This window comes from Taudactylus pleione, unplaced genomic scaffold, assembly GCF_031769625.1.
Source record: "Taudactylus pleione unplaced genomic scaffold, aTauple2 ptg000473l, whole genome shotgun sequence".
Lineage (NCBI taxonomy): Eukaryota > Metazoa > Chordata > Amphibia > Anura > Myobatrachidae > Taudactylus > Taudactylus pleione.
Window position 1 is genome coordinate 6,819,077 of NW_028284875.1, and position 17,406 is coordinate 6,836,482.

At 33.7% G+C, this 17,406-nt stretch overlaps 11 non-coding genes across 11 annotated transcripts; 7 read left to right on the forward strand and 4 right to left on the reverse strand.

Annotated features, from left to right (window-relative positions):
* Positions 1 to 182: 182 nt before the first annotated feature.
* TRNAI-UAU (transfer RNA isoleucine (anticodon UAU)) lies at positions 183 to 275 on the forward strand. Its single transcript is given in 2 exon segments — positions 183 to 220; positions 240 to 275. It is a non-coding gene; the product is annotated as a tRNA-Ile (tRNA).
* A 513-nt stretch (positions 276 to 788) lies between these two features.
* On the reverse strand, positions 789 to 881 carry TRNAI-UAU (transfer RNA isoleucine (anticodon UAU)). Its single transcript is given in 2 exon segments — positions 789 to 824; positions 844 to 881. It is a non-coding gene; the product is annotated as a tRNA-Ile (tRNA).
* A 1,419-nt stretch (positions 882 to 2,300) lies between these two features.
* TRNAI-UAU (transfer RNA isoleucine (anticodon UAU)) lies at positions 2,301 to 2,393 on the reverse strand. The gene is given in 2 exon segments: positions 2,301 to 2,336; positions 2,356 to 2,393. It is a non-coding gene; the product is annotated as a tRNA-Ile (tRNA).
* A 1,406-nt stretch (positions 2,394 to 3,799) lies between these two features.
* Positions 3,800 to 3,892, reverse strand: TRNAI-UAU (transfer RNA isoleucine (anticodon UAU)). The gene is given in 2 exon segments: positions 3,800 to 3,835; positions 3,855 to 3,892. It is a non-coding gene; the product is annotated as a tRNA-Ile (tRNA).
* A 1,406-nt stretch (positions 3,893 to 5,298) lies between these two features.
* TRNAI-UAU (transfer RNA isoleucine (anticodon UAU)) lies at positions 5,299 to 5,391 on the reverse strand. The gene is given in 2 exon segments: positions 5,299 to 5,334; positions 5,354 to 5,391. It is a non-coding gene; the product is annotated as a tRNA-Ile (tRNA).
* A 694-nt stretch (positions 5,392 to 6,085) lies between these two features.
* On the forward strand, positions 6,086 to 6,178 carry TRNAI-UAU (transfer RNA isoleucine (anticodon UAU)). The gene is given in 2 exon segments: positions 6,086 to 6,123; positions 6,143 to 6,178. It is a non-coding gene; the product is annotated as a tRNA-Ile (tRNA).
* A 1,419-nt stretch (positions 6,179 to 7,597) lies between these two features.
* Positions 7,598 to 7,690, forward strand: TRNAI-UAU (transfer RNA isoleucine (anticodon UAU)). The gene is given in 2 exon segments: positions 7,598 to 7,635; positions 7,655 to 7,690. It is a non-coding gene; the product is annotated as a tRNA-Ile (tRNA).
* A 2,931-nt stretch (positions 7,691 to 10,621) lies between these two features.
* Positions 10,622 to 10,714, forward strand: TRNAI-UAU (transfer RNA isoleucine (anticodon UAU)). The gene is given in 2 exon segments: positions 10,622 to 10,659; positions 10,679 to 10,714. It is a non-coding gene; the product is annotated as a tRNA-Ile (tRNA).
* A 1,406-nt stretch (positions 10,715 to 12,120) lies between these two features.
* TRNAI-UAU (transfer RNA isoleucine (anticodon UAU)) lies at positions 12,121 to 12,213 on the forward strand. The gene is given in 2 exon segments: positions 12,121 to 12,158; positions 12,178 to 12,213. It is a non-coding gene; the product is annotated as a tRNA-Ile (tRNA).
* Positions 12,214 to 13,632: 1,419 nt separating this feature from the next.
* TRNAI-UAU (transfer RNA isoleucine (anticodon UAU)) lies at positions 13,633 to 13,725 on the forward strand. The gene is given in 2 exon segments: positions 13,633 to 13,670; positions 13,690 to 13,725. It is a non-coding gene; the product is annotated as a tRNA-Ile (tRNA).
* A 2,931-nt stretch (positions 13,726 to 16,656) lies between these two features.
* TRNAI-UAU (transfer RNA isoleucine (anticodon UAU)) lies at positions 16,657 to 16,749 on the forward strand. Its single transcript is given in 2 exon segments — positions 16,657 to 16,694; positions 16,714 to 16,749. It is a non-coding gene; the product is annotated as a tRNA-Ile (tRNA).
* Positions 16,750 to 17,406: the final 657 nt, after the last annotated feature.

Below are 17,406 nucleotides of genomic sequence, written 5' to 3' on the forward strand. Positions count from 1 at the left end.
ATGCACAATATAATTGATTAACTTATGATTAGAATATTACTTTTATTAGGTACTTTAGTATTGGGTGCAGTAGTTTAGTGGATTTAAAAAGTAACTAATTTAAAATTAATAAACCAAGTTAATATACTTAGTCAACTCGATGCTAAAATCACTCAACTAAAAATAATACACTTTGACCATGTGCTCCTGTGGCGCAATCGGTTAGCGCGCGGTACTTATAAGACAGTATCTGTTGAGCAATGCCGAGGTTGTGAGTTCAAGCCTCACCTGGAGCAAATGTAATTTTTTTTCTAATGTCATCAGTTAATGATTATCATCTGCTACCTGAACATCCTGATATGAAGCCCAGATGAGACTTGAAACCACAATCCCTAGCTTAGGAGGGCAGTGCCTTATCCATTAGGCCAGTGGGGCTTAGTAACGTCTTTGTGTGAAACTGATTTTTTCATTAGTGTAATCATTAATTGTTGCGATATAGGAAAGCCGTTTATTTGTGTTCTTTGCTTTACAAATCCCAGCATGAAATGTGATTGTACTAACCAGACCTAATAGTGTGGACCCTCATGTTACATTGCAGCAAAACAGATTGATGCAATTCTTTTACCAATAAAGAGGTAGTCTTTTGCATTCCATTTTGTTGACTAACTAAAGTAATGTTTACAGTGCATATGAACCAAAGCAGATGTGTGTACTGGTACCTTAAAAACAGTCATGTTTGTGATTTTTTTCTGCCTTCATATCAGGATGTTCAGGTAGCAGATGATAATCATTAGAAAAAAAATTACATTTGCTCCAGGTGAGGCTTGAACTCACAACCTCGGCATTGCTCAACAGATACTGCCTTATAAGTACCGCGCACTAACCAATTGCGCCACAGGAGCACATGGTCAAAGTGTATTATTTTTAGTTGAGTGATTTTAGCATCGAGTTGACTAAGTATATTAACTTGGTTTATTAATTTTAAATTAGTTACTTTTTAATCCACTAAACTACTGCACCCAATACTAAAGTACCTAATAAAAGTAATATTCTAATCATAAGTTAATCAATTATATTGTGCATTTGTGTTATTGCCCAGTTTTATGTATCCTTAGGTGTATATTGCAATGAATTCATGCCATTGCTGTACAGTTCAATATTATCAAAATTGTAAAATAATTCCTGTTTATAAAATAATTTCTGTTTATTTATCTTAAATAATATTTGCTATAAATATATGTAACTTCAATGTTGCATAGGGAAAATATACACTATAATACCAAAAAGTGTAGTATCTTTAAATAAAAATAAGTTAAATCTCACTTGTGCTCTATATTTAAAGGTAAACATTGTTTTTTTGGTCTGTAGCACCTAAATTGTCAGTAAAGTCAGTGTCCAAAGAAATATAAAAAGCAGAAAATTACCCTTTTGATGACATGGATGAAAGGACTTCAAGAAACCCATCAGCAATTGCCATAGACATTGTTATTTTGTAGCCACTCTGATATTAAATTGCAATTAAAACTTAATAGGTATGTTTTGGTATATATGGATTTCATGCAATACCATTAAGACAGTCACCTGCATTGAAAAAAAGCATAACTTCTAGAATGAGAATGAGCATCAAAGGAACATGCATCCTAGATGAGACTTGAAGCCACTGTCCCAGGTGATAGCAAACTTATCCGGAAACTAATCCACAATGTCATCAGGATAAATGTCTGCTTTTAGATACAGGGCCATAATTTTGCAAGCTGAACAGTACCGGATTGTTAAGCAGATAAAAGTTTCTGGTGGAGCCATTTGTGCAGTATCAAGCAAGAATAAAGGGAACATCTCCAGTAATTATATGGATGAACTAAATCCCAGATGAGACTTGAAACCACAATCCCTAGCTTAAGAGGACAGTGCCTTATCCATTAGGCCAGTGGGGCTTAGTAACATCTTTGTGTGAAACTGATTTTTTCATTAGTATAATCATTAATTGTTGCGATATAGGAAAGCCATTTATTTGTGTTCTTTGCTTTACAAATCCCAGCATGAAATGTGATTGTACTAACCAGACCTAATAGTGTGGACCCTCATGTTACATTGCAGCAAAACAGATTGATGCAACTCTTTTACCAATAAAGAGGTAGTCTTTTGCATTCCATTTTGTTGACTAACTAAAGTAATGTTTACAGTGCATATGAACCAAAGCAGATGTGTGTACTGGTACCTTAAAAACAGTCATGTTTGTGATTTTTTTCTGCCTTCATATCAGGATGTTCAGGTAGCAGATGATAATCATTAACTGATGACATTAGAAAAAAAATTACATTTGCTCCAGGTGAGGCTTGAACTCACAACCTCGGCATTGCTCAACAGATACTGTCTTATAAGTACCGCGCGCTAACCGATTGCGCCACAGGAGCACATGGTCAAAGTGTATTATTTTTAGTTGAGTGATTTTAGCATCGAGTTGACTAAGTATATTAACTTGGTTTATTAATTTTAAATTAGTTACTTTTTAAATCCACTAAACTACTGCACCCAATACTAAAGTACCTAATAAAAGTAATATTCTAATCATAAGTTAATCAATTATATTGTGCATTTGTGTTATTGCCCAGTTTTATGTATCCTTAGGTGTATATTGCAATGAATTCATGCCATTGCTGTACAGTTCAATATTATCAAAATTGTAAAATAATTCCTGTTTATAAATAATTTCTGTTTATTTATCTTAAATAATATTTGCTATAAATATATGTAACTTCAATGTTGCATAGGGAAAATATACACTATAATACCAAAAAGTGCAGTATCTTTAAATAAAAATAAGTTAAATCTCACTTGTGCTCTATATTTAAAGGTAAACATTGTTTTTTTGGTCTGTAGCACCTAAATTGTCAGTAAAGTCAGTGTCCAAAGAAATATAAAAAGCAGAAAATTACCCTTTTGATGACATGGATGAAAGGACTTCAAGAAACCCATCAGCAATTGCCATAGACATTGTTATTTTGTAGCCACTCTGATATTAAATTGCAATTAAAACTTAATAGGTATGTTTTGGTATATATGGATTTCATGCAATACCATTAAGACAGTCACCTGCATTGAAAAAAAGCATAACTTCTAGAATGAGAATGAGCATCAAAGGAACATGCATCCTAGATGAGACTTGAAGCCACTGTCCCAGGTGATAGCAAACTTATCCGGAAACTAATCCACAATGTCATCAGGATAAATGTCTGCTTTTAGATACAGGGCCATAATTTTGCAAGCTGAACAGTACCGGATTGTTAAGCAGATAAAAGTTTATGGTGGAGCCATTTGTGCAGTATCAAGCAAGAATAAAGGGAACATCTCCAGTAATTATATGGATGAAATAAAGCCCAGATGAGACTTGAAACCACAATCCCTAGCTTAGGAGGCCAGTGCCTTATCCATTAGGCCAGTGGGGCTTAGTAACATCTTTGTGTGAAACTGATTTTTTCATTAGTGTAATCATTAATTGTTGCGATATAGGAAAGCCGTTTATTTGTGTTCTTTGCTTTACAAATCCCAGCATGAAATGTGATTGTACTAACCAGACCTAATAGTGTGGACCCTCATGTTACATTGCAGCAAAACAGATTGATGCAACTCTTTTACCAATAAAGAGGTAGTCTTTTGCATTCCATTTTGTTGACTAACTAAAGTAATGTTTACAGTGCATATGAACCAAAGCAGATGTGTGTACTGGTACCTTAAAAACAGTCATGTTTGTGATTTTTTTCTGCCTTCTTATCAGGATGTTCAGGTAGCAGATGATAATCATTAGAAAAAAAATTACATTTGCTCCAGGTGAGGCTTGAACTCACAACCTCGGCATTGCTCAACAGATACTGCCTTATAAGTACCGCGCACTAACCGATTGCGCCACAGGAGCACATGGTCAAAGTGTATTATTTTTAGTTGAGTGATTTTAGCATCGAGTTGACTAAGTATATTAACTTGGTTTAGTAATTTTAAATTAGTTACTTTTTAAATCCACTAAACTACTGCACCCAATACTAAAGTACCTAATAAAAGTAATATTCTAATCATAAGTTAATCAATTATATTGTGCATTTGTGTTATTGCCCAGTTTTATGTATCCTTAGGTGTATATTGCAATGAATTCATGCCATTGCTGTACAGTTCAATATTATCAAAATTGTAAAATAATTCCTGTTTATAAATAATTTCTGTTTATTTATCTTAAATAATATTTGCTATAAATATATGTAACTTCAATGTTGCATAGGGAAAATATACACTATAATACCAAAAAGTGCAGTATCTTTAAATAAAAATAAATTAAATCTCACTTGTGCTCTATATTTAAAGGTAAACATTGTTTTTTTGGTCTGTAGCACCTAAATTGTCAGTAAAGTCAGTGTCCAAAGAAATATAAAAAGCAGAAAATTACCCTTTTGATGACATGGATGAAAGGACTTCAAGAAACCCATCAGCAATTGCCATAGACATTGTTATTTTGTAGCCACTCTGATATTAAATTGCAATTAAAACTTAATAGGTATGTTTTGGTATATATGGATTTCATGCAATACCATTAAGACAGTCACCTGCATTGAAAAAAAGCATAACTTCTAGAATGAGAATGAGCATCAAAGGAACATGCATCCTAGATGAGACTTGAAGCCACTGTCCCAGGTGATAGCAAACTTATCCGGAAACTAATCCACAATGTCATCAGGATAAATGTCTGCTTTTAGATACAGGGCCATAATTTTGCAAGCTGAACAGTACCGGATTGTTAAGCAGATAAAAGTTTCTGGTGGAGCCATTTGTGCAGTATCAAGCAAGAATAAAGGGAACATCTCCAGTAATTATATGGATGAACTAAATCCCAGATGAGACTTGAAACCACAATCCCTAGCTTAAGAGGACAGTGCCTTATCCATTAGGCCAGTGGGGCTTAGTAACATCTTTGTGTGAAACTGATTTTTTCATTAGTATAATCATTAATTGTTGCGATATAGGAAAGCCATTTATTTGTGTTCTTTGCTTTACAAATCCCAGCATGAAATGTGATTGTACTAACCAGACCTAATAGTGTGGACCCTCATGTTACATTGCAGCAAAACAGATTGATGCAACTCTTTTACCAATAAAGAGGTAGTCTTTTGCATTCCATTTTGTTGACTAACTAAAGTAATGTTTACAGTGCATATGAACCAAAGCAGATGTGTGTACTGGTACCTTAAAAACAGTCATGTTTGTGATTTTTTTCTGCCTTCTTATCAGGATGTTCAGGTAGCAGATGATAATCATTAGAAAAAAAATTACATTTGCTCCAGGTGAGGCTTGAACTCACAACCTCGGCATTGCTCAACAGATACTGCCTTATAAGTACCGCGCACTAACCGATTGCGCCACAGGAGCACATGGTCAAAGTGTATTATTTTTAGTTGAGTGATTTTAGAAATCCATATATACCAAAACATACCTATTAAGTTTTAATTGCAATTTAATATCAGAGTGGCTACAAAATAACAATGTCTATGGCAATTGCTGATGGGTTTCTTGAAGTCCTTTCATCCATGTCATCAAAAGGGTAATTTTCTGCTTTTTATATTTCTTTGGACACTGACTTTACTGACAATTTAGGTGCTACAGACCAAAAAAACAATGTTTACCTTTAAATATAGAGCACAAGTGAGATTTAACTTATTTTTATTTAAAGATACTGCACTTTTTGGTATTATAGTGTATATTTTCCCTATGCAACATTGAAGTTACATATATTTATAGCAAATATTATTTAAGATAAATAAACAGAAATTATTTATAAACAGGAATTATTTTACAATTTTGATAATATTGAACTGTACAGCAATGGCATGAATTCATTGCAATATACACCTAAGGATACATAAAACTGGGCAATAACACAAATGCACAATATAATTGATTAACTTATGATTAGAATATTACTTTTATTAGGTACTTTAGTATTGGGTGCAGTAGTTTAGTGGATTTAAAAAGTAACTAATTTAAAATTAATAAACCAAGTTAATATACTTAGTCAACTCGATGCTAAAATCACTCAACTAAAAATAATACACTTTGACCATGTGCTCCTGTGGCGCAATTGGTTAGCGCGCGGTACTTATAAGACAGTATCTGTTGAGCAATGCTGAGGTTGTGAGTTCAAGCCTCACCTGGAGCAAATGTAATTTTTTTTCTAATGTCATCAGTTAATGATTATCATCTGCTACCTGAACATCCTGATATGAAGGCAGAAAAAAATCACAAACATGACTGTTTTTAAGGTACCAGTACACACATCTGCTTTGGTTCATATGCACTGTAAACATTACTTTAGTTAGTCAACAAAATGGAATGCAAAATACTACCTCTTTATTGGTAAAAGAGTTGCATCAATCTGTTTTGCTGCAATGTAACATGAGGGTCCACACTATTAGGTCTGGTTAGTACAATCACATTTCATGCTGGGATTTGTAAAGCAAAGAACACAAATAAACGGCTTTCCTATATCGCAACAATTAATGATTATACTAATGAAAAAATCAGTTTCACACAAAGATGTTACTAAGCCCCACTGGCCTAATGGATAAGGCACTGGCCTCCTAAGCTAGGGATTGTGGTTTCAAGTCTCATCTGGGCTTTATTTCATCCATATAATTACTGGAGATGTTCCCTTTATTCTTGCTTGATACTGCACAAATGGCTCCACCAGAAACTTTTATCTGCTTAACAATCCGGTACTGTTCAGCTTGCAAAATTATGGCCCTGTATCTAAAAGCAGACATTTATCCTGATGACATTGTGGATTAGTTTCCGGATAAGTTTGCTATCACCTGGGACAGTGGCTTCAAGTCTCATCTAGGATGCATGTTCCTTTGATGCTCATTCTCATTCTAGAAGTTATGCTTTTTTTCAATGCAGGTGACTGTCTTAATGGTATTGCATGAAATCCATATATACCAAAACATACCTATTAAGTTTTAATTGCAATTTAATATCAGAGTGGCTACAAAATAACAATGTCTATGGCAATTGCTGATGGGTTTCTTGAAGTCCTTTCATCCATGTCATCAAAAGGGTAATTTTCTGCTTTTTATATTTCTTTGGACACTGACTTTACTGACAATTTAGGTGCTACAGACCAAAAAAACAATGTTTACCTTTAAATATAGAGCACAAGTGAGATTTAACTTATTTTTATTTAAAGATACTGCACTTTTTGGTATTATAGTGTATATTTTCCCTATGCAACATTGAAGTTACATATATTTATAGCAATTATTATTTAAGATAAATAAACAGAAATTATTTATAAACAGGAATTATTTTACAATTTTGATAATATTGAACTGTACAGCAATGGCATGAATTCATTGCAATATACACCTAAGGATACATAAAACTGGGCAATAACACAAATGCACAATATAATTGATTAACTTATGATTAGAATATTACTTTTATTAGGTACTTTTGTATTGGGTGCAGTAGTTTAGTGGATTTAAAAAGTAACTAATTTAAAATTAATAAACCAAGTTAATATACTTAGTCAACTCGATGCTAAAATCACTCAACTAAAAATAATACACTTTGACCATGTGCTCCTGTGGCGCAATCGGTTAGCGCGCGATACTTATAAGACAGTATCTGTTGAGCAATGCCGAGGTTGTGAGTTCAAGCCTCACCTGGAGCAAATGTAATTTTTTTTCTAATGTCATCAGTTAATGATTATCATCTGCTACCTGAACATCCTGATATGAAGGCAGAAAAAAATCACAAACATGACTGTTTTTAAGGTACCAGTACACACATCTGCTTTGGTTCATATGCACTGTAAACATTACTTTAGTTAGTCAACAAAATGGAATGCAAAATACTACCTCTTTATTGGTAAAAGAGTTGCATCAATCTGTTTTGCTGCAATGTAACATGAGGGTCCACACTATTAGGTCTGGTTAGTACAATCACATTTCATGCTGGGATTTGTAAAGCAAAGAACACAAATAAACGGCTTTCCTATATCGCAACAATTAATGATTATACTAATGAAAAATTCAGTTTCACACAAAGATGTTACTAAGCCCCACTGGCCTAATGGATAAGGCACTGGCCTCCTAAGCTAGGGATTGTGGTTTCAAGTCTCATCTGGGCTTTATTTCATCCATATAATTACTGGAGATGTTCCCTTTATTCTTGCTTGATACTGCACAAATGGCTCCACCAGAAACTTTTATCTGCTTAACAATCCGGTACTGTTCAGCTTGCAAAATTATGGCCCTGTATCTAAAAGCAGACATTTATCCTGATGACATTGTGGATTAGTTTCCGGATAAGTTTGCTATCACCTGGGACAGTGGCTTCAAGTCTCATCTAGGATGCATGTTCCTTTGATGCTCATTCTCATTCTAGAAGTTATGCTTTTTTTCAATGCAGGTGACTGTCTTAATGGTATTGCATGAAATCCATATATACCAAAACATACCTATTAAGTTTTAATTGCAATTTAATATCAGAGTGGCTACAAAATAACAATGTCTATGGCAAATGCTGATGGGTTTCTTGAAGTCCTTTCATCCATGTCATCAAAAGGGTAATTTTCTGCTTTTTATATTTCTTTGGACACTGACTTTACTGACAATTTAGGTGCTACAGACCAAAAAAACAATGTTTACCTTTAAATATAGAGCACAAGTGAGATTTAACTTATTTTTATTTAAAGATACTGCACTTTTTGGTATTATAGTGTATATTTTCCCTATGCAACATTGAAGTTACATATATTTATAGCAATTATTATTTAAGATAAATAAACAGAAATTATTTATAAACAGGAATTATTTTACAATTTTGATAATATTGAACTGTACAGCAATGGCATGAATTCATTGCAATATACACCTAAGGATACATAAAACTGGGCAATAACACAAATGCACAATATAATTGATTAACTTATGATTAGAATATTACTTTTATTAGGTACTTTTGTATTGGGTGCAGTAGTTTAGTGGATTTAAAAAGTAACTAATTTAAAATTAATAAACCAAGTTAATATACTTAGTCAACTCGATGCTAAAATCACTCAACTAAAAATAATACACTTTGACCATGTACTCCTGTGGCGCAATCGGTTAGCGTGCGGTAATTATAAGACAGTATCTGTTGAGCAATGCCGAGGTTGTGAGTTCAAGCCTCACCTGGAGCAAATGTAATTTTTTTTCTAATGTCATCAGTTAATGATTATCATCTGCTACCTGAACATCCTGATATGAAGGCAGAAAAAAATCACAAACATGACTGTTTTTAAGGTACCAGTACACACATCTGCTTTGGTTCATATGCACTGTAAACATTACTTTAGTTAGTCAACAAAATGGAATGCAAAAGACTACCTCTTTATTGGTAAAAGAGTTGCATCAATCTGTTTTGCTGCAATGTAACATGAGGGTCCACTCTATTAGGTCTGGTTAGTACAATCACATTTCATGCTGGGATTTGTAAAGCAAAGAACACAAATAAATGGCTTTCCTATATCGCAACAATTAATGATTATACTAATGAAAAAATCAGTTTCACACAAAGATGTTACTAAGCCCCACTGGCCTATTGGATAAGGCACTGGCCTCCTAAGCTAGGGATTGTGGTTTCAAGTCTCATCTGGGATTTAGTTCATCCATATAATTACTGGAGATGTTCCCTTTATTCTTGCTTGATACTGCACAAATGGCTCCACCAGAAACTTTTATCTGCTTAACAATCCGGTACTGTTCAGCTTGCAAAATTATGGCCCTGTATCTAAAAGCAGACATTTATCCTGATGACATTGTGGATTAGTTTCCGGATAAGTATGCTATCACCTGGGTCAGTGGCTTCAAGTCTCATCTAGGATGCATGTTCCTTTGATGCTCATTCTCATTCTAGAAGTTATGCTTTTTTTCAATGCAGGTGACTGTCTTAATGGTATTGCATGAAATCCATATATACCAAAACATACCTATTAAGTTTTAATTGCAATTTAATATCAGAGTGGCTACAAAATAACAATGTCTATGGCAATTGCTGATGGGTTTCTTGAAGTCCTTTCATCCATGTCATCAAAAGGGTAATTTTCTGCTTTTTATATTTCTTTGGACACTGACTTTACTGACAATTTAGGTGCTACAGACCAAAAAAACAATGTTTACCTTTAAATATAGAGCACAAGTGAGATTTAACTTATTTTTATTTAATGATACTGCACTTTTTGGTATTATAGTGTATATTTTCCCTATGCAACATTGAAGTTACATATATTTATAGCAAATATTATTTAAGATAAATAAACAGAAATTATTTATAAACAGGAATTATTTTACAATTTTGATAATATTGAACTGTACAGCAATGGCATGAATTCATTGCAATATACACCTAAGGATACATAAAACTGGGCAATAACACAAATGCACAATATAATTGATTAACTTATGATTAGAATATTACTTTTATTAGGTACTTTAGTATTGGGTGCAGTAGTTTAGTGGATTTAAAAAGTAACTAATTTAAAATTAATAAACCAAGTTAATATACTTAGTCAACTCGATGCTAAAATCACTCAACTAAAAATAACAAACTTTGACCATGTGCTCCTGTGGCACAATCGGTTAGCGCGCGGTACTTATAAGGCAGTATCTGTTGAGCAATGCCGAGGTTGTGAGTTCAAGCCTCACCTGGAGCAAATGTAATTTTTTTTCTAATGATTATCATCTGCTACCTGAACATCCTGATATGAAGGCAGAAAAAAATCACAAACATGACTGTTTTTAAGGTACCAGTACACACATCTGCTTTGGTTCATATGCACTGTAAACATTACTTTAGTTAGTCAACAAAATGGAATGCAAAAGACTACCTCTTTATTGGTAAAAGAGTTGCATCAATCTGTTTTGCTGCAATGTAACATGAGGGTCCACACTATTAGGTCTGGTTAGTACAATCACATTTCATGCTGGGATTTGTAAAGCAAAGAACACAAATAAACGGCTTTCCTATATCGCAACAATTAATGATTATACTAATGAAAAAATCAGTTTCACACAAAGATGTTACTAAGCCCCACTGGCCTAATGGATAAGGCACTGGTCTCCTAAGCTAGGGATTGTGGTTTCAAGTCTCATCTGGGCTTTATTTCATCCATATAATTTCTGGAGATGTTCCCTTTATTCTTGCTTGATACTGCACAAATGGCTCCACCATAAACTTTTATCTGCTTAACAATCCGGTACTGTTCAGCTTGCAAAATTATGGCCCTGTATCTAAAAGCAGACATTTATCCTGATGACATTGTGGATTAGTTTCCGGATAAGTTTGCTATCACCTGGGACAGTGGCTTCAAGTCTCATCTAGGATGCATGTTCCTTTGATGCTCATTCTCATTCTAGAAGTTATGCTTTTTTTCAATGCAGGTGACTGTCTTAATGGTATTGCATGAAATCCATATATACCAAAACATACCTATTAAGTTTTAATTGCAATTTAATATCAGAGTGGCTACAAAATAACAATGTCTATGGCAATTGCTGATGGGTTTCTTGAAGTCCTTTCATCCATGTCATCAAAAGGGTAATTTTCTGCTTTTTATATTTCTTTGGACACTGACTTTACTGACAATTTAGGTGCTACAGACCAAAAAAACAATGTTTACCTTTAAATATAGAGCACAAGTGAGATTTAACTTATTTTTATTTAAAGATACTGCACTTTTTGGTATTATAGTGTATATTTTCCCTATGCAACATTGAAGTTACATATATTTATAGCAAATATTATTTAAGATAAATAAACAGAAATTATTTATAAACAGGAATTATTTTACAATTTTGATAATATTGAACTGTACAGCAATGGCATGAATTCATTGCAATATACACCTAAGGATACATAAAACTGGGCAATAACACAAATGCACAATATAATTGATTAACTTATGATTAGAATATTACTTTTATTAGGTACTTTAGTATTGGGTGCAGTAGTTTAGTGGATTTAAAAAGTAACTAATTTAAAATTAATAAACCAAGTTAATATACTTAGTCAACTCGATGCTAAAATCACTCAACTAAAAATAATACACTTTGACCATGTGCTCCTGTGGCGCAATCGGTTAGCGCGCGGTACTTATAAGACAGTATCTGTTGAGCAATGCCGAGGTTGTGAGTTCAAGCCTCACCTGGAGCAAATGTAATTTTTTTTCTAATGTCATCAGTTAATGATTATCATCTGCTACCTGAACATCCTGATATGAAGGCAGAAAAAAATCGCAAACATGACTGTTTTTAAGGTACCAGTACACACATCTGCTTTGGTTCATATGCACTGTAAACATTACTTTAGTTAGTCAACAAAATGGAATGCAAAAGACTACCTCTTTATTGGTAAAAGAGTTGCATCAATCTGTTTTGCTGCAATGTAACATGAGGGTCCACTCTATTAGGTCTGGTTAGTACAATCACATTTCATGCTGGGATTTGTAAAGCAAAGAACACAAATAAACGGCTTTCCTATATCGCAACAATTAATGATTATACTAATTAAAAAATCAGTTTCACACAAAGATGTTACTAAGCCCCACTGGCCTAATGGATAAGGCACTGTCCTCTTAAGCTAGGGATTGTGGTTTCAAGTCTCATCTGGGCTTTATTTCATCCATATAATTACTGGAGATGTTCCCTTTATTCTTGCTTGATACTGCACAAATGGCTCCACCAGAAACTTTTATCTGCTTAACAATCCGGTACTGTTCAGCTTGCAAAATTATGGCCCTGTATCTAAAAGCAGACATTTATCCTGATGACATTGTGGATTAGTTTCCTGATAAGTTTGCTATCACCTGGGACAGTGGCTTCAAGTCTCATCTAGGATGCATGTTCCTTTGATGCTCATTCTCATTCTAGAAGTTCTGCTTTTTTTCAATGCAGGTGACTGTCTTAATGGTATTGCATGAAATCCATATATACCAAAACATACCTATTACGTTTTAATTGCAATTTAATATCAGAGTGGCTACAAAATAACAATGTCTATGGCAATTGCTGATGGGTTTCTTGAAGTCCTTTCATCCATGTCATCAAAAGGGTAATTTTCTGCTTTTTATATTTCTTTGGACACTGACTTTACTGACATTTTAGGTGCTACAGACCAAAAAAACAATGTTTACCTTTAAATATAGAGCACAAGTGAGATTTAACTTATTTTTATTTAAAGATACTGCACTTTTTGGTATTATAGTGTATATTTTCCCTATGCAACATTGAAGTTACATATATTTATAGCAAATATTATTTAAGATAAATAAACAGAAATTATTTATAAACAGGAATTATTTTACAATTTTGATAATATTGAACTGTACAGCAATGGCATGAATTCATTGCAATATACACCTAAGGATACATAAAACTGGGCAATAACACAAAGGCACAATATAATTGATTAACTCATGATTAGAATATTACTTTTATTAGGTACTTTAGTATTGGGTGCAGTAGTTTAGTGGATTTAAAAAGTAACTAATTTAAAATTAATAAACCAAGTTAATATACTTAGTCAACTCGATGCTAAAATCACTCAACTAAAAATAATACACTTTGACCATGTGCTCCTGTGGCGCAATCGGTTAGCGTGCGGTACTTATAAGACAGTATCTGTTGAGCAATGCCGAGGTTGTGAGTTCAAGCCTCACCTGGAGCAAATGTAGTTTTTTTTCTAATGTCATCAGTTAATGATTATCATCTGCTACCTGAACATCCTGATATGAAGGCAGAAAAAAATCACAAACATGACTGTTTTTAAGGTACCAGTACACACATCTGCTTTGGTTCATATGCACTGTAAACATTACTTTAGTTAGTCAACAAAATGGAATGCAAAAGACTACCTCTTTATTGGTAAAAGAGTTGCATCAATCTGTTTTGCTGCAATGTAACATGAGGGTCCACACTATTAGGTCTGGTTAGTACAATCACATTTCATGCTGGGATTTGTAAAGCAAAGAACACAAATAAACGGCTTTCCTATATCGCAACAATTAATGATTATACTAATGAAAAAATCAGTTTCACACAAAGATGTTACTAAGCCCCACAGGCCTAATGGATAAGGCACTGGCCTCCTAAGCTAGGGATTGTGGTTTCAAGTCTCATCTGGGCTTTATTTCATCCATATAATTACTGGAGATGTTCCCTTTATTCTTGCTTGATACTGCACAAATGGCTCCACCAGAAACTTTTATCTGCTTAACAATCCGGTACTGTTCAGCTTGCAAAATTATGGCCCTGTATCTAAAAGCAGACATTTATCCTGATGACATTGTGGATTAGTTTCCGGATAAGTTTGCTATCACCTGGGACAGTGGCTTCAAGTCACATCTAGGATACATGTTCCTTTGATGCTCATTCTCATTCTAGAAGTTATGCTTTTTTTCAATGCAGGTGACTGTCTTAATGGTATTGCATGAAATCCATATATACCAAAACATACCTATTAAGTTTTAATTGCAATTTAATATCAGAGTGGCTACAAAATAACAATGTCTATGGCAATTGCTGATGGGTTTCTTGAAGTCCTTTCATCCATGTCATCAAAAGGGTAATTTTCTGCTTTTTATATTTCTTTGGACACTGACTTTACGGACAATTTAGGTGCTACAGACCAAAAAAACAATGTTTACCTTTAAATATAGAACACAAGTGAGATTTAACTTATTTTTATTTAAAGATACTGCACTTTTTGGTATTATAGTGTATATTTTCCCTATCCAACATTAAAGTTACATATATTTATAGCAAATATTATTTAAGATAAATAAACCGGAATTATTTATAAACAGGAATTATTTTACAATTTTGATAATATTGAACTGTACAGCAATGGCATGAATTCATTGCAATATACACCTAAGGATACATAAAACTGGGCAATAACACAAATGCACAATATAATTGATTAACTTATGATCAGAATATTACTTTTATTAGGTACTTTAGTATTGGGTGCAGTAGTTTAGTGGATTTAAAAAGTAACTAATTTAAAATTAATAAACCAAGTTAATATACTTAGTCAACTCGATGCTAAAATCACTCAACTAAAAATAAGACACTTTGACCATGTGCTCATGTGGTGCAATCGGTCAGCGCGCAGTACTTATAAGACAGTATCTGTTGAGCAATGCCGAGGTTGTGAGTTCAAGCCTCACCTGGAGCAAATGTAATTTTTTTTCTAATGTCATCAGTTAATGATTATCATCTGCTACCTGAACATCCTGATATGAAGGCAGAAAAAAATCACAAACATGACTGTTTTTAAGGTACCAGTACACACATCTGCTTTGGTTCATATGCACTGTAAACATTACTTTAGTTAGTCAACAAAATGGAATGCAAAAGACTACCTCTTTATTGGTAAAAGAGTTGCATCAATCTGTTTTGCTGCAATGTAACATGAGGGTCCACTCTATTAGGTCTGGTTAGTACAATCACATTTCATGCTGGGATTTGTAAAGCAAAGAACACAAATAAACGGCTTTCCTATATCGCAACAATTAATGATTATACTAATGAAAAAATCAGTTTCACACAAAGATGTTACTTAACCCCACTGGCCTAATGGATAAGGCACTGGCCTCCTAAGCTAGGGATTGTGGTTTCAAGTCTCATCTGGGCTTTATTTCATCCATATAATTTCTGGAGATGTTCCCTTTATTTTTGCTTGATACTGCACAAATGGCTCCACCAGAAACTTTTATCTGCTTAACAATCCGGTACTGTTCAGCTTGCAAAATTATGGCCCTGTATCTAAAAGCAGACATTTATCCTGATGACATTGTGGATTAGTTTCCGGATAAGTTTGCTATCACCTGGGACAGTGGCTTCAAGTCTCATCTAGGATGCATGTTCCTTTGATGCTCATTCTCATTCTAGAAGTTATGCTTTTTTTCAATGCAGGTGACTGTCTTAATGGTATTGCATGAAATCCATATATACCAAAACATACCTATTAAGTTTTAATTGCAATTTAATATCAGAGTGGCTACAAAATAACAATGTCTATGGCAATTGCTGATGGGTTTCTTGAAGTCCTTTCATCCATGTCATCAAAAGGGTAATTTTCTGCTTTTTATATTTCTTTGGACACTGACTTTACTGACAATTTAGGTGCTACAGACCAAAAAAACAATGTTTACCTTTAAATATAGAGCACAAGTGAGATTTAACTTATTTTTATTTAAAGATACTGCACTTTTTGGTATTATAGTGTATATTTTCCCTATGCAACATTGAAGTTACATATATTTATAGCAAATATTATTTAAGATAAATAAACAGAAATTATTTATAAACAGGAATTATTTTACAATTTTGATAATATTGAACTGTACAGCAATGGCATGAATTCATTGCAATATACACCTAAGGATACATAAAACTGGGCAATAACACAAATGCACAATATAATTGATTAACTTATGATTAGAATATTACTTTTATTAGGTACTTTAGTATTGGGTGCAGTAGTTTAGTAGATTTAAAAAGTAACTAATTTAAAATTAATAAACCAAGTTAATATACTTAGTCAACTCGATGCTAAAATCACTCAACTAAAAATAATACACTTTGACCATGTGCTCCTGTGGCGCAATCGGTTAGCGCGCGGTACTTATAAGACAGTATCTGTTGAGCAATGACGAGGTTGTGAGTTCAAGCCTCACCTGGAGCAAATGTACTTTTTTTTCTAATGTCATCAGTTAATGATTATCATCTGCTACCTGAACATCCTGATATGAAGGCAGAAAAAAATCACAAACATGACTGTTTTTAAGGTACCAGTACACACATCTGCTTTGGTTCATATGCACTGTAAACATTACTTTAGTTAGTCAACAAAATGGAATGCAAAAGACTACCTCTTTATTGGTAAAAGAGTTGCATCAATCTGTTTTGCTGCAATGTAACATGAGGGTCCACTCTATTAGGTCTGGTTAGTACAATCACATTTCATGCTGGGATTTGTAAAGCAAAGAACACAAATAAACGGCTTTCCTATATCGCAACAATTAATGATTATACTAATTAAAAAATCAGTTTCACACAAAGATGTTACTAAGCCCCACTGGCCTAATGGATAAGGCACTGTCCTCTTAAGCTAGGGATTGTGGTTTCAAGTCTCATCTGGGCTTTATTTCATCCATATAATTACTGGAGATGTTCCCTTTATTCTTGATTGATACTGCACAAATGGCTCCACCAGAAACTTTTATCTGCTTAACAATCCGGTACTGTTCAGCTTGCAAAATTATGGCCCTGTATCTAAAAGCAGACATTTATCCTGATGACATTGTGGATTAGTTTCCGGATAAGTTTGCTATCACCTGGG